At 41.6% G+C, this 13,630-nt stretch overlaps 1 long non-coding RNA gene across 2 annotated transcripts; it reads left to right on the forward strand.

Moving 5' to 3' along the window:
- The first annotated feature begins 5,819 nt into the window (after positions 1–5,819).
- Positions 5,820–9,341, forward strand: LOC129155655 (uncharacterized). 2 transcript variants are annotated; one of them, XR_011520160.1, is made up of 7 exons: positions 5,821–6,105; positions 6,965–7,093; positions 7,227–7,291; positions 7,567–7,641; positions 8,229–8,333; positions 8,486–8,679; positions 8,921–9,341. It is a non-coding gene; the product is annotated as an uncharacterized lncRNA (long non-coding RNA). The 2 variants fall into 2 exon arrangements; XR_008560146.2 differs by having other exon boundaries at positions 5,820–6,105; positions 8,486–9,341.
- The last annotated feature ends 4,289 nt before the right edge of the window (positions 9,342–13,630 follow it).

Consider the following 13,630-nt stretch of genomic DNA (forward strand, 5'->3'; position numbering starts at 1 on the left):
CCCAGCAGAAGAAACAGATTATCACGAGTGCGAAATATGGGATAAAGTGGATTTGTGTGTGTGTGTGTGTGTGTTTGTAGAACCATTTCAGAAGCTGCAGAGATGTCAGCCTGTGGTTTCCCCTGAGCTGATTAAAATCTTTCTGGGTTCTACAATCTGCTCTTTGTATTATTTCCTGCAATTTCATCTGTTAATGTTATTTTTTTCTCTAAGTGTTTTTCTCCCCAGAAGAAACTACAGTGATGTTCTGCTGAGCTGTGGTGCCCTCATGGAGGGGGCCATCGTCTTGAACACTGTTGCTAAACATTTAAACATTCTCCCTCTCCTGATAACAATTTATTTTCCTTGAAATTGAATGTGCTACTACTAGTTTACCTGTTTAATTATAGATTCACTAGGATAAATACAATAAAGTTTATCTCTCACCAAATAGAATATTTACTAAGAAATCACAGTGTAACCATGGAAACACTACTTGATACATGGGTCCTTCTCAGAAAATTTGCATATTGTGACAAAGTTCATTATTGTCTGTAATGTACTGACAAACATTAGACTTTCATATATTAGATTCATTACACACAACTGAAGTAGTTCAAGCCTTTTATTGTTTCCAACATTGGTGATTTTGGCATACAGCTCATGAAAACCCAAAATTCCTATCTAAAAAAATTAGCATTTTTCATCCGACCAATAAAAGAAAAGTGTTTTTAATACAAAAACGGTCAACCTTCAAATAATTATGTTCAGTTATGCACTCAATACTTGGTCGGGAGTCCTTTTGCAGAAATGACTGCTTCAATGCGGAGTGGCATGGAGGCAATCAGCCTGTGGCACTGCTGAGGTGTTATGGAGGCCCAGGATGCTTCAATAGCAGCCTTAAGCTCATCCAGAGTGTTGGGTCTTGCATCTCTCACCTTTCTCTTCACAATATCCCACAGATTCTTAATGGGGTTCAGGTCAGGAGAGTTGGCAGGCAGGCCAATTGAACACAGTAATACCATGGTCAGTAAACCATTTACCAGTGGTTTTGGCACTGTGAGCAGGTGCCAGGTCGTGCTGAAAAAAGAAATCTTCATCTCCATACAGCTTTTTAGCAGATGGAAGCATGAAGTGCTCCAAATCTCCTGATAGCTAGCTGCAATGACCCTGCCCTTGATAAAACACAGTGGACCAACACTAGCAGCTGACATGGCACCCCAGACCATCACTGGCTGCGGGTACTACTGGACTTCAGGCATTTTGGCATTCCCCTCTGCCCAGTCTTCCTCCAGACTCTGGCACCTTGATTTCCGAATGACATGCAAAATTTGCTTTCATCCGAAAAAAGTACTTTGGACCACTGAGCAACAGTCCAGAGCTGCTTCTCTATAGCTCAGGTGCTTCTGCCACTGTTTCCGGTTCAAAAGAGGCTTGACCTGGGGAATGCTGCAACTGTAACCCATTTCCTGCACAAGCCTGTACAAAGTGGCGCTGGATGTTTCTACTCCAGACTCAGTCCACTGCTTCCGCAGGTCCCCCAAGGTCGGTCCTCCACAATCTTCCTCAGGGTCCGGTCACCTCTTCTCGTTGTGCGTTTTCTGCCACACTTTTTCCTTCCCACAGCCTTCCCACTGAGGTGCCTTGATACAGCACTCTGGGAACAGCCTATTCGTTCAAAAATGTCTTTCTGTGTCTTACCCTCTTGCTTGAGGGTGTCAATGATGGCCTTCTGGACAGCAGTCAAGTCGGCAGTCTTTCCCATGACTGCGGTTTTGAGTAATGAACCACGCTGGGAGTTTTTAAAAGCCTCAGGAATCTTTTGCAGGTGTTTAAAGTTAATTAGGTGATTCAGAAAATTAGGTGAAAAGCTTGTTTAGAGAACCTTTTGAGTTCGGATGGCGCTCGCGCGAGTGCACGCAGCAAGCTGCGAGTCCGCTTTACACAATAGAGCCTTGCCTTTTATTGGCTTTTATGTATTTTTGTTGTCTCTGATGCTTTTGTTGAATGGTGGGGCTTCTCTGGTGACTTATGATCGAGCTGCGCTGCTGAGGCTTCGTCCTCCCGTTGATGTAGCGGGCGCTGCACGCTGGGAACCTCACAGATGGCGTTGTTCGGACTGCCTGTGTTCTCTCTCCCCCCAAGCTGTGATGTGTCTGCCCTCTGTCTGCCCCAGCTTGAGAAGGAAACATTGTCGAAGATGGGAAAAGCGATGTAGCCAGCGTGTGAGACATCGGGCTGGACTTCCTGGATCCCTGAAGAAGCGGATGGTCCGATTCGGCCCAGCTTGTGACCCGGTGGTTCCGAGACATCTGATGGTTTACTTTGTGCCCTGCCTTGTTAACTTGGCCGGCTTTGAGGGTGAGCTGGCACTGTGCCACGGCCAATCGGCTCGAGGACCTCGCCAGAGTGGAGTTTGCTGGGAGAATCTATGCTCGGTTACAGGCTTAGAGTTGGAGGAGACGTGCCCGTGCGCAATCTCAGTGCTGCGGCCCCGCCGCAGACTCAGTTTGGTCTGGTCAATGCCAGGTCTGTGCAGAACAAAACTTTTATTCGTTGGGATTTTTTTATTCAACAGTTTTCTGTGCATCTGTGAGTCCTGGATCCCATTTGGTGACTCAAGCGCCCTGCTGGAGCTGGTACCACCTGGCTGCTCCTGTTTTAATATCCCTAGATTGCAGGACAGAGGTGGTGGGCTGGTTGTTTTAAAATCCAGCTTTCCTTGTCAAAAAAGATTACACCCATGATGTCATTTTCTGCCTTTGAACTGTGCTTATTTGAACTGTGCATCTCCCCGCGCCTACTCGTCGTGCTGCTTTATCGCGCTCCAAAGACAGACTCTAATTTCCTTAACGATTTCTATGATCTTGTGGCAGACTGCATCCTAAAATATGACTATGTCCTGTTTTTTGGTAATTTTAATATCCATATCTGCTGTCCTGATAATGTGCTTGCTAAAGGTTTTTTTAATTTGCTAGATTCATTCAATTTAACTCAATGGGTATCGTCCCCAACTCATGCCAGGGGTCACACCTGGACCTGGTTCTCTTTTGGTCTCCCTGTCATGAACCTTGTGACTTTGCCTCCTGTGTTCTCTGACCACTCTCCAATACTCTGTGATGTTACTTCGCCATGTCTTGTCCCTGTGTGTGAAGCTCCAGCTACTAGGTTCAGAGCCCTGGATGCGGAAACTGTTGCAAAGTTTGTGGACTGAATGTAAGGTTAGAGACCTTTAACCCAGATCCATCTAACATTGATCATTACTCACAACACTTTGATTTACTTTGTAATAAGGTCCTGGACGTGGTTGCCCCTCTCAAGCTTTGCAAGTCTAGGCCTAGAATGGAGCCTAGTCTCTCTGATGTCACACGGGCTTGTAGGCAGGCGTGTAGATCCTCTGAGAGAAAGTGGAAAAAGGATGGCCTACAGGTCTCGTTTGAGTTGTTCAGAGCATCTCTGGTTGTTTATCAGGATGCTGTGAGGGCTCCAAGAACTGCCTATTTTGCAGACATCAAGGCAGAAGCCATCTGGCTCTCCACTTGATGTTCTGCCGCCTCACCTCTGGAAGGCTGCCTTTCCGTGTCTTGGCCCATCACTTGGTCAGATTATCAATGGGAGCCTCAGCACAGGTGTGGTCCCAGCTGCTTTGAAAGCAGCAGTTGTTCGGCTGACCCAATCAAGGTTCAGGTCTGGCCATAGCACAGTCAGCTCTACATAGGGTCTTAAATTATATCTATTCTATCTATCACTAGATCAGAGTACATCTGTGGTGCTTCTGTTAGATCTGACGACAGCTTTTGACAGTTGATCACATGATTCTGCTTAATCACTTAAAACGATGGGTTGGGATCAAAGGGTCTGCTCTGAATTGGTTTAGATCGTATCTCCACAACAGGGCATTCTGTGTTAAACTGGGTGATGTTTTTTCTTCTTGGGAGGGGCTCTGCTGGGTGGTCCCGCAGGGATCGATCCCTGGTCCTCTTGTTTGCAATTTCTACTAAAGTAAAAGCAGTAATAAAAAAAGGCTCAATTAACAGTAAAAAGGTATTTGGTAAAAGGACTACTAAAGTATCAAGTTGCTCTGAGTTCATGGAAAAAGATTTGTTTAAAAGTGATGTAGTTGAACACAAATGTAAGGATATGTGTACATTTGAATTTGGTATCGGTTTTTAATTCAGGTTTTCATCATATGACATCCTGATGCGTTTTTGGGGCATGATTCAGAACGCTCTGCCATCCATGGTCAGTGTTCGGCAAGCACAGAGAGGAGCTCCCATGGAGTCAACTGCTTTAACCCATACCCTGCAACCCATTGATGAATTTTTCCTATTTCTAAATTACCTTGCACTTGGGCTCAAGCAGCGGGATCTTGCTGACCGATACGGTATACACCAGTCCACGGTCAGTAGGATTATAACATCATGGAGCAACTTCCTGTTTACAGTGCTCGGCTCAGTGAGGATATGGATACCAGAAGAGGAGATCCGAAGAAATCTCCCAGCAGACTTCAGGGACTATCCGGACACCACAGTCATCCTTGACTGCACTGAGCTGAGGTGTCAATGCCCATCTTCCCCTCTGCTCCAGAGTGAGGTGTTTTCCTCCTACAAGTCCCACTGCACCTTGAAGGGGCTCATTGGGATTGCACCACATGGGCCAGTAACATTTGTGTCTGCTCTGTATGCTGGCTCTATCAGCGACAAACAGATAACCCGCAAATCCGGTATCATAAACCTACTCAAACCTGAGATGGCTGTGATGGCAGACAGGGGTTTTCTTTTTAATGATATTGTGCCCTGCAAGGTTTACAGGCCACCTTTCCTCTCTGGCAGACCTCAACTCTTTGCATCTGAGGTCAGGGAGACCCAATCCATTGCACGGCTACAGGTGCATGTGGAGCGCTTCATTCGTCGGGTCAAGGAGCACAAGTTTTTTGATTCGGTGGTTCCCCTTCGGGCTTTTGGGAACATCAATCAACTGTACACAGTAGCTTGTCTCCTCACAAACTACCAAAATGGGCCACTAGTAAAGGCCTGGGCAAAGTGGCCTGTCTGAGGAAAAAAAGCCAATCATAATTTATACTTAGACTTTTATAAAGACACTGCATATCAAGCTTTCAGTCAAATGTCCACCTTTTGATAAAAATCTGAAAAATGTGGCATGCATTTAGTTTAATAACAGTACGTAACTACCTGAGGACCTGCAAGGCCAATTTGTACATAATAGACCATATGTGGGACAGTAAACTATGATGCAGGACATCGGACTTAAAGCTTGATATTCTGTGCCTTTAAGAAACCTTGGCAATGGTAAACATTGTTTTGATCTAAGTGAGTATAATGCTTGTTTGTTGTATTTAAGTTTTCAGAACATTTTAAAATACTTGTAAATATTAAGTTTTATAAGTTTGTATTTGTTTGAAATTTGTTTGCAATGAAATGCAAAATGAACTGTTGTATATACAACGATTTTCTATCTAGGCCTTCACTTCCAGCCCTGTTGAAATATGCTGTGGTCAATTAAAGCAGTGATTTACTTACTGGCATGTTTGGTCTATAATGTTTTGTTAAAGGAGCATGGGGCAGGAATTGTCAAAAAACAAGAAGTAAATAGGATACATGTTCATTCTTGTGAAGCTTATGGGTGGTGAAGCATTTTAAACTAAAAAGAATGATGAAACCAGTTCATCATTCCATTTTGTTAATCAGGCTGTGTGCTGCAAAATGCAAAACATTCCTGATCCGAATTTCCCGCGCTGTTTTACGGATGTGACGTTAATTGACGCTTCAAGCGTGTTCTCGACAAGGTTCAAACCCGGAAAAACATTTGGAAGCTTGCTAGGTGGCGGTAATGCGTCTTTCACTAATAGCCACGTTAAAACCTCAAACAGAAGAGGAAGAACCCTGGAAATGGATTCTACAACTAGCAAACGACCAAGCGCAACTCAAAGCCCACTTAAGTGGCACAAAGAAGGTTTTATCAGCGGCATCTCGAGAGCCAAAAAGAAAATATAAAAGTCGGTCAGGGACCCGAATATGTATTGGGTACGCTCTGGAAGAATGAGGCTGGTTTGACTCAATTTGGGCCTGAAAAGGATGCGGACATGGCGCATTTTCTAGTGAGCAGGTAAGTGTTGTATTAGCTGGTCTCCTTATGTCTGCTGTAGGTTTCAGTAACGAGTAGGTAAACATATCAGAGCTGTATCTCCACAATTTAAGAAAAGAAAATAAAACCTATGGATTTAGATAATACTGATTTAGGTAATCTAACTAATCTTTGTGCAGATGAACAAGAAACTTATCTAAGCTAACGGTGTTTAGCATATGGCTTCCTGATCAGTTTGAAAAAGCTAAAAGCAACTAAGGAGTAATCAGATCACTTCTACGTTTTGTGGACGACACACCGCTTGTGTTTGTAGATAAATGGATGCTCCGTTTATTCTGACGAGAAAAGTAAACAGAGCTTGATTTGATTATATGACGTCACCGATCAGCCGGAGAGAGCTAGCGTACGTTAGCATGTTAGCTGTGATCACGCTTCAGTTAGTATGTACCACAGAAGAGAACGGACACTTTCCAAACCAAAGATGAGTCTTTAGAATTATGTCATATTTGATCTACAGTCCAACCTCTAAGCAGGACTGTTACTTCAGTAGATAATGTTATTCGTGGGGTTTGTGTAACAGAACCCATCGGAATATCTTTTCCTAACGTTAGTGCTGTGCTACAAAAGAGTAAATAACGAGTCAGCCATCTACATGTTTTACTAAAAGTAAAGTTGTGCAGAAGTTTGTGTTTATTTTTCTAAATTTGTCCAGTTGAATGTAGGTCAGAATAAAATAGGTTTGTGAAAATGATAATTTTTTTATGACTGACATGCATTTTCATATTACTAGTTGTGCTTAGCCATTATTGATCTATGTAAACAGAAGGTGTAGAGTCTCAACCAACTTGTTGACATTTTTGTTTAAAAATGTGTTTTCCAGCTACCGGAAGAAGCAGGCTCCTGAAATTGCAATTCAGGGAGGTAATGTGCAGTCAACCTCGACACCCAGTAAGAGAACAGCAGCTAAAATGTTGCATCGATTATCTCCAATTGAACCTGTGTCTGAGGGGTTAGTATCTTTTCTGTAAAATATTCACGTTTTTGTGCTATGATATTTCATACTTTAAATTACACCTTGCATATCCACACTTGGTTCAGAACTAACATCACACCACCAAACACTTCTGACATTATCTTTACAGGGAAGATTTTCTAATGGCTGGTGTTGAGGCGCTGATGACCTAGATTTGGATCCTTTTGAAGAAAGGTAAATTTGTTCATGAGAAGTCTGGCCATATACGCAGGAAATTACTGCTGTACTATGTGCAAAAAAGATAAAAACAATAGATAAGCAAATATAGGTCATTATATATATTTAATTATGTTGTGAAGTGTCATTTCACAGCAGATTGTTGTTATTTGCAGAAATAATCAATGACAGATGTATTAGGCTCCACATTTATCTCTTTAGAATCAGTACCATTTCAGGTGAGTTCCAGTATTTATCTTTACGTACAACAAATATTACTGTGTTGTCTGTAGTTTCAAATCCATGGATCTAGCTTCGGATGCAGTCCAAATTGATGAGGACCAAGCAAACAACTTACTCAACAGTGTGTGAGTTGCAATGTCTTCTTATCTAGGAGTGGGCAATATAAACGATATAAGGTAGAAATGATATAAAATTGGGTAATGATAGTTTTTGGCTATATCGCAATACGGCGATATTGTGATAACACATGACGTCACTAAGATGTGCACCCTGCTGACAATGGGACAACAGAATGGCAGTGACTGCAAGCATGGAGTGGGCGGAGGAGGAGGCCTATATGCCTCAAGTGGCATATATTTGCCACGTGAGGATATCTAAAAGCATGTCAATTTGACATCTATAAACAGATGAAAAAATATATCGCAATATATATCGTTACTGCACATGCTTCAGATTATATCGCAATATAGATTTGAGGCCATATTGCCCAGCCCTATTCTTATCTACACTCTTTTTTTAAACTCCAAAGTCTTAAAACAATATATTAATTCTACTTTTATTTATTGTTTTCATAACAGAATAGAACTGTTATGAAAACTTTGTCAGGCTGACGAAGTTTGCAGCCGCAAACAAAACGTTGCAGGTAAATAAAACCCTTCTATGTTTTAAAAAGAACTAAAAGATGGAATTGTTGTTTTATACTTGTTCACAGGCTGGGATCCTAAAGGGAATTTCCATCCTACTTGTGTGGCTGAAGGACATCATCAACCAATTTTGGTACATTTGCCAGAAAGCACAACATCGTGATATGTTTAATGTAAGTATTGTGACATCTTTTGGACAACAAGACAACAATGCACATTGACATAATTACCTTTCTTTTCATAATAGTGCCAGCTCTCGTGTTTCTGTTGGTGAGCGCTTCTGTGACATGTAAAGTTTTCAAATAAAACTTATTTTTTCTGTTAGGACATGTGGGTGGGTGTGCTTCACCATGTCACAGGGAAGCATGAATGGACCAGTGGTAAATGTGACCATGGACCACTTGATGCAACGACCAGTGATGAAGAGCTCATGGTACCATGATCTCCACCACACGAGGCTCTTCAACGAATCATGTTCAACAGACGCTGGTTGAAGGATGTCACCAATCTGACCTTTAGGTATATTAATAACATTTTCAAAAGCAAAAAAGCTAAAGTGTCAATATCAAAGCTGACAATTTACATATAAAAATGACAATTGTGGGTGAAAAGGCAATCAAAAGTGTGATTCCTAATAATCTATAAAGTTGTAGCTTTTGTTTTTTTTTTACAGGTCAACTTCGGAACTGGAGTTTCCAGAATTGCATTCTCATGTAATCTATGTATGATCTAATGCTGCTGTTCTCCTCTCTCCATAAAGGCCCCAGCTACGTGAAGCATCAAAAGACAGGAATGACTTCTTTCATGCACACAGATTTATTAGAAATTAAGAAAAAATTCTATGTACAAATGCAAATAACAGAACTTTTTTGTACATAAATAAATATATTGCACAAACTGTTTATTTTTGGTTGAAAATGCCGTCTTCAGCTAAAGTTATTTTGAGGTATTGTGCTGTTTTGGAACTATTGTAGTTGTAGATAAACGGTTTGGATTTTTGGGTTAGGGTGCCCTCAGTCAGGAAGACTGTGTCCTGGCGTCTCTTGCCGAAACTCCAGGATATCCAGCATCACCTCTGGAAGACGGGTCACCACTCTCTCGAGAATATAATCTCTCTCCTCCTGGCTCAGGTGTTGTAAAGCTGTCTAGAAATTAAAGAGCATATGTTTACATGACTAGATTCATATCTCCAGTGAGTGATGTTTTCGTTTTTGGCATCTCTATTATTTTATTTTATTTTTTTACACAAATGGCTACAACCAACCCTGCATCTCAGCTATACTGGCAGCTCTCAGCTGTGCAAGCCGGTCTCGGTCCTCTTCTCTGAAAGCTGTTCGCTGCCTACCCCGGCGCCCTGGTCCTCTTGAAGGAGCTCTGGACCTCAACCTGCTGCCCTCACCCCTTGAGCGTGTCCTTCCCCGACCCTCGGAGCGACCTTTTCCTCTCTCCTTTCCTTTAGCCCCTGGTCTCAGACTTTCCCACGACACATCAAAGTCTGTGGCAGGCTCGGGCACACTCCATCTGAACTGTCTTCCATCACTCCTTCCAATGTGAATTCCTGAAAATCAATGACAGTAATGAAAAATGACTATTACCCTGTAGGTCTTGTTGATATTATGATTTTATTTTGAACTAAATATTGATATTTATGTTCTTATTTACATTGTTGTGATGCCTGTCCTGTAATGAAATTGGTTTCACAAATGATGTCAGTGACTTGAAATTGGACGTTCTTACATGACGTATGAACAATAACATTAGCTTGTTAGTAAGCTTAGTGCAAAATAATAACTGTAATTGGTCTAAAAACATCAGAAATCACCTGCAGCCACAAAGCCTTATGCTGATAAAGTAGCATCATGTTACTGTCTTGCTCGCCAGTCACAAAACTGGCTTAAGAATATTTCATAGGAAGGAGCACTTGCTTTACATCACGAGTGTCATGGCTAAATTAAAATGCTAATGTTGTCATGGAATTATACAAATATTAGACTAAAGTAACAATGTTACTTACTTCATCGCTCGACACGGTGTCTTGTTCGAGCCGCGCTCTGGCCGTACATCACTGTAACTTTTTTTTTTTCTAGTGAAGAGTTTGTGCGTGCTCTCGTGCCGGGCTGCAGTTACTCACAGCGCAGAGTGCGTCGCTAATGAGTTTCGTTTCTTCATCCTGCCCCATGCTCCTTTAAATTCATGCCTCCCACCTTTTAAACTAAACTTAAGCCATTTAAAAACACCCAAAAATATTGATCCAAGTAATTTATTCTTTAAATATAACAAACAAGAACTACATTACATTTAATACACAAAATAGATTTAACTAATGACCTACATTTTATACAATAACTATACAACTAACTGTTAACTATTTGCATTTACATTGTAGTGAAGTCTTTAATTTGCCAAGAATGCATTGAGGAAGAAGGAAAAAAAACGGTCAACTTTTACTTTACTCTCGTGTGCTGTTTTCGATTTTGTGTGACATTTCAAATGATGTCGCCAGCGAAGACAGATAATGGTGCTGATGCTCCGTAAGGACAAAGGCACAGGCAGCCGGTTCCAGTTGGTAATGTGAGAGTGGCAGCTGTGGTGGAGCAGGGGCGTCTGTGTGTGGACGGGTGTTGGGGACCTTCCTCACAGGCAGCTGATAGAATAGCACACTTCCCTCCTGCACTGGACCAAACGCAGACTCAACCAGAGGTACATCGCTGGAGATGGCCATGGTTGTGATCATGGAAGCTTCAGCTGCATCCAATCCATGATACGCCTCCTGAACCTTCAAAGTGGAGATGTCTGGGAGAGGGCAGCTGACTCCTTTATACAAATTACTTCTGTGAAAAAAAGGCAAGTAAATTTTATGACAGAAAGTTTGCGATAGATGAGAAAAATAACACAGAAAAAATAGAAATATGTAGATCAGATACAAACATAGATGGGATAGAGAGACATAAGAGAAAGATTATATATATATAATATAAGAGAAAAGATAGAAAGATACAGATAAGCTAGAGAAGATAGGTACAGATAAGAGAATAGATAGAAAGACATAAAGTTAGAAAGATATAGATAGAAAAGATAGCAAAATATAGATAAGATAGAAAGAGATTAGGACAGACAGAACTGCATGTTCCACTTCAATCAACCTCTGCATAGTGTATACCTAACTCAAGCTGGTGAGGACTTCTCTGTATGTGTAAGTACACACATCCAAATGAATCAGAGTTTATTTGTAGAACAGACAACAGCACATACTTGATTCCTTCCAACAGTCTCCTCTCTCTTGGCCTGGCTGACACTATCACCATGTCATTCACTGGAACAGGTTTCATACCCTGTATTCACATAAAAAACATGTTTAAGTAACATTCAAGTGATGTCCATGCATTACTTGAAAGGGTAATACAAAATATTGTTACCATGGTCCTTGGTTTATGCCACTTTTGTTCAGTTTCTGTACGGCTGAACACTGGGGGAACTGATGTAAGCCTCAGCTGAGAGTAGTGGGCCGTCTGGTACAGCAGAGCCGCCACATGACTGCAGTGCTGTGCCTGCCACACAGGTACACTGACACCTCAGGAGCACCACTGGCTCTGAATCCCGAAGCACCATCTTTTACAATACAAAATATTAGTCAGACTATAACAGCAAATGAAAGAAGACAACTTTAAACACTGTACTTGATCACTTTTTTGTACAACATTTGTTAATGAACTTTAAAATGTGCAAAATGATACCAGATTGGATACAAGGTTGTTGTTTTACAGCTGAATATGTGTACCTCAGTGACATGTTAGTATGTTATCATGTTTTACGTCCCTCGGCTCGGCGTATGATGTTATTTGGAGGGAGTAAAGAAAGATGTCTGGGAATGAAACCAACCAAATTTAAACTCTTAGAAGGAAGTTTATTAACAAAAACAGCTCTCTGGGCTGAAATAAGAAATGGGGAAACAAAAAGGTCATCCAATAAACTGGGAATTAATAAACAAAGGGGTCTCGAGTAAACAAAAAGCGATCTCTAATAACTAAAACGATTGTGTTTGTTTACATAAGAATGTGCGCAATCATTAGCCTGACAGAGCACTGATGTTAAGAGAACGCGCAGGAAGCCGCAGTTTTCAAACTAATCAGCTGGAAAAGTGAAACTGTTTAGCACCGACATCCCTCACGTTTAATGGTTCACTTATCTGTATCGAATAGCTACAGAGCAACGACGCGACTTGAAGACTTGATTTAAAAAAAGACAAAAACATTTGTTGAACCTGAAATGAACATGCAGAGTGACTTTTCCTTACACTTAGGCAGTGAGGCTTCTGGCTTTTCTTCATGGATCTGAAGCACTCTGACCTAACCGTCACCTCTCCTGACTCCTTGCTGGAAACTGAGATCAACATGCAGATTAAAGTATTTCATTTTAGAAACACTAAATATATATTAGGTTCACCTATCACTCTGAAAACATGGTAAACGTAGCTTGAATGACTCTTCTTCACTGTGCTAACTTGAGCTAGCATGTCTCAGCATTTAGTAAATCAAAACAGAAGCTCAACTTACCGTCATAATTGTGTAAATAACTCGACACATACAGCTTAAAACCCTTATCCTTCTTTGATGCCGGCGTCTTGGTTGTGACTTGAATAATCCGGTGAACGTCGTTCACAGTTATCCTCGGCAGATCGTGAAGTGATCTTGTAAACAACGCCATAGCCGAACTGGGTCACAGTGCACCGGAAGCACAATATCTGGCTGAAAAACCCGGCACCGGCAAAGTGGAAGTCGGCAGCATCTAGCCTATCACTCTACTAATTATGCCCGAGGTGAAGGCTGCTTGCGGATCGGGTGATGTAGCACCGCTGCCGCCGCTAGGTGTGGCTCTCGCTCTGGTGATGAACCAGCTGGGAGGAGGAGTGGCGGAACTGGAGCTGAGACTGGGGCTGAATGGCAGGGGAACAAGAAAACAGCAGCAGCATGACCGGAGGGCTGGAGCAAACTTACAGACCGTAACAAGTTTTAAAAGTACATTCGGAAATTTTACTCAACTCTGCAAATTATCCAAAAAAAAAAAAAAAAAAAAAACTTAGGTCAATACATTGAATTTAAAATCTACTTGTTTTGAAAACCTTGACTTCCTGATGTACAGCTCGTGCTTTTCCACTCTGTCACACAGAGCTGCCAGGGGTCCAGGATCTGCAGCTCTCATTGTAGTTACTGAGGAGCTCAGTAGCTGAGGGTTCTTGTTGTAGGTCTCCTGCAGCCTGCTGAGTAGTGCTGTGGCATACTCTGTAATCAAAGTAATTTAAGAATCAGTTATATATATAAACTGAATATTTACTAAACCAAAAATAAAAATAGGGCCGGGACTTTAACGCGTTAATTACGATTAATTAGAAAAAATAACGCGCAAAAAAAAATTCACGCATTTAATCGCAGCTTGCATTTCGAGCAAGGCGGAAGTTACCTTTGTCATTGCA

This window comes from Nothobranchius furzeri, chromosome 3, assembly GCF_043380555.1.
Source record: "Nothobranchius furzeri strain GRZ-AD chromosome 3, NfurGRZ-RIMD1, whole genome shotgun sequence".
NCBI classification, from domain to species: Eukaryota; Metazoa; Chordata; class Actinopteri; order Cyprinodontiformes; family Nothobranchiidae; genus Nothobranchius; species Nothobranchius furzeri.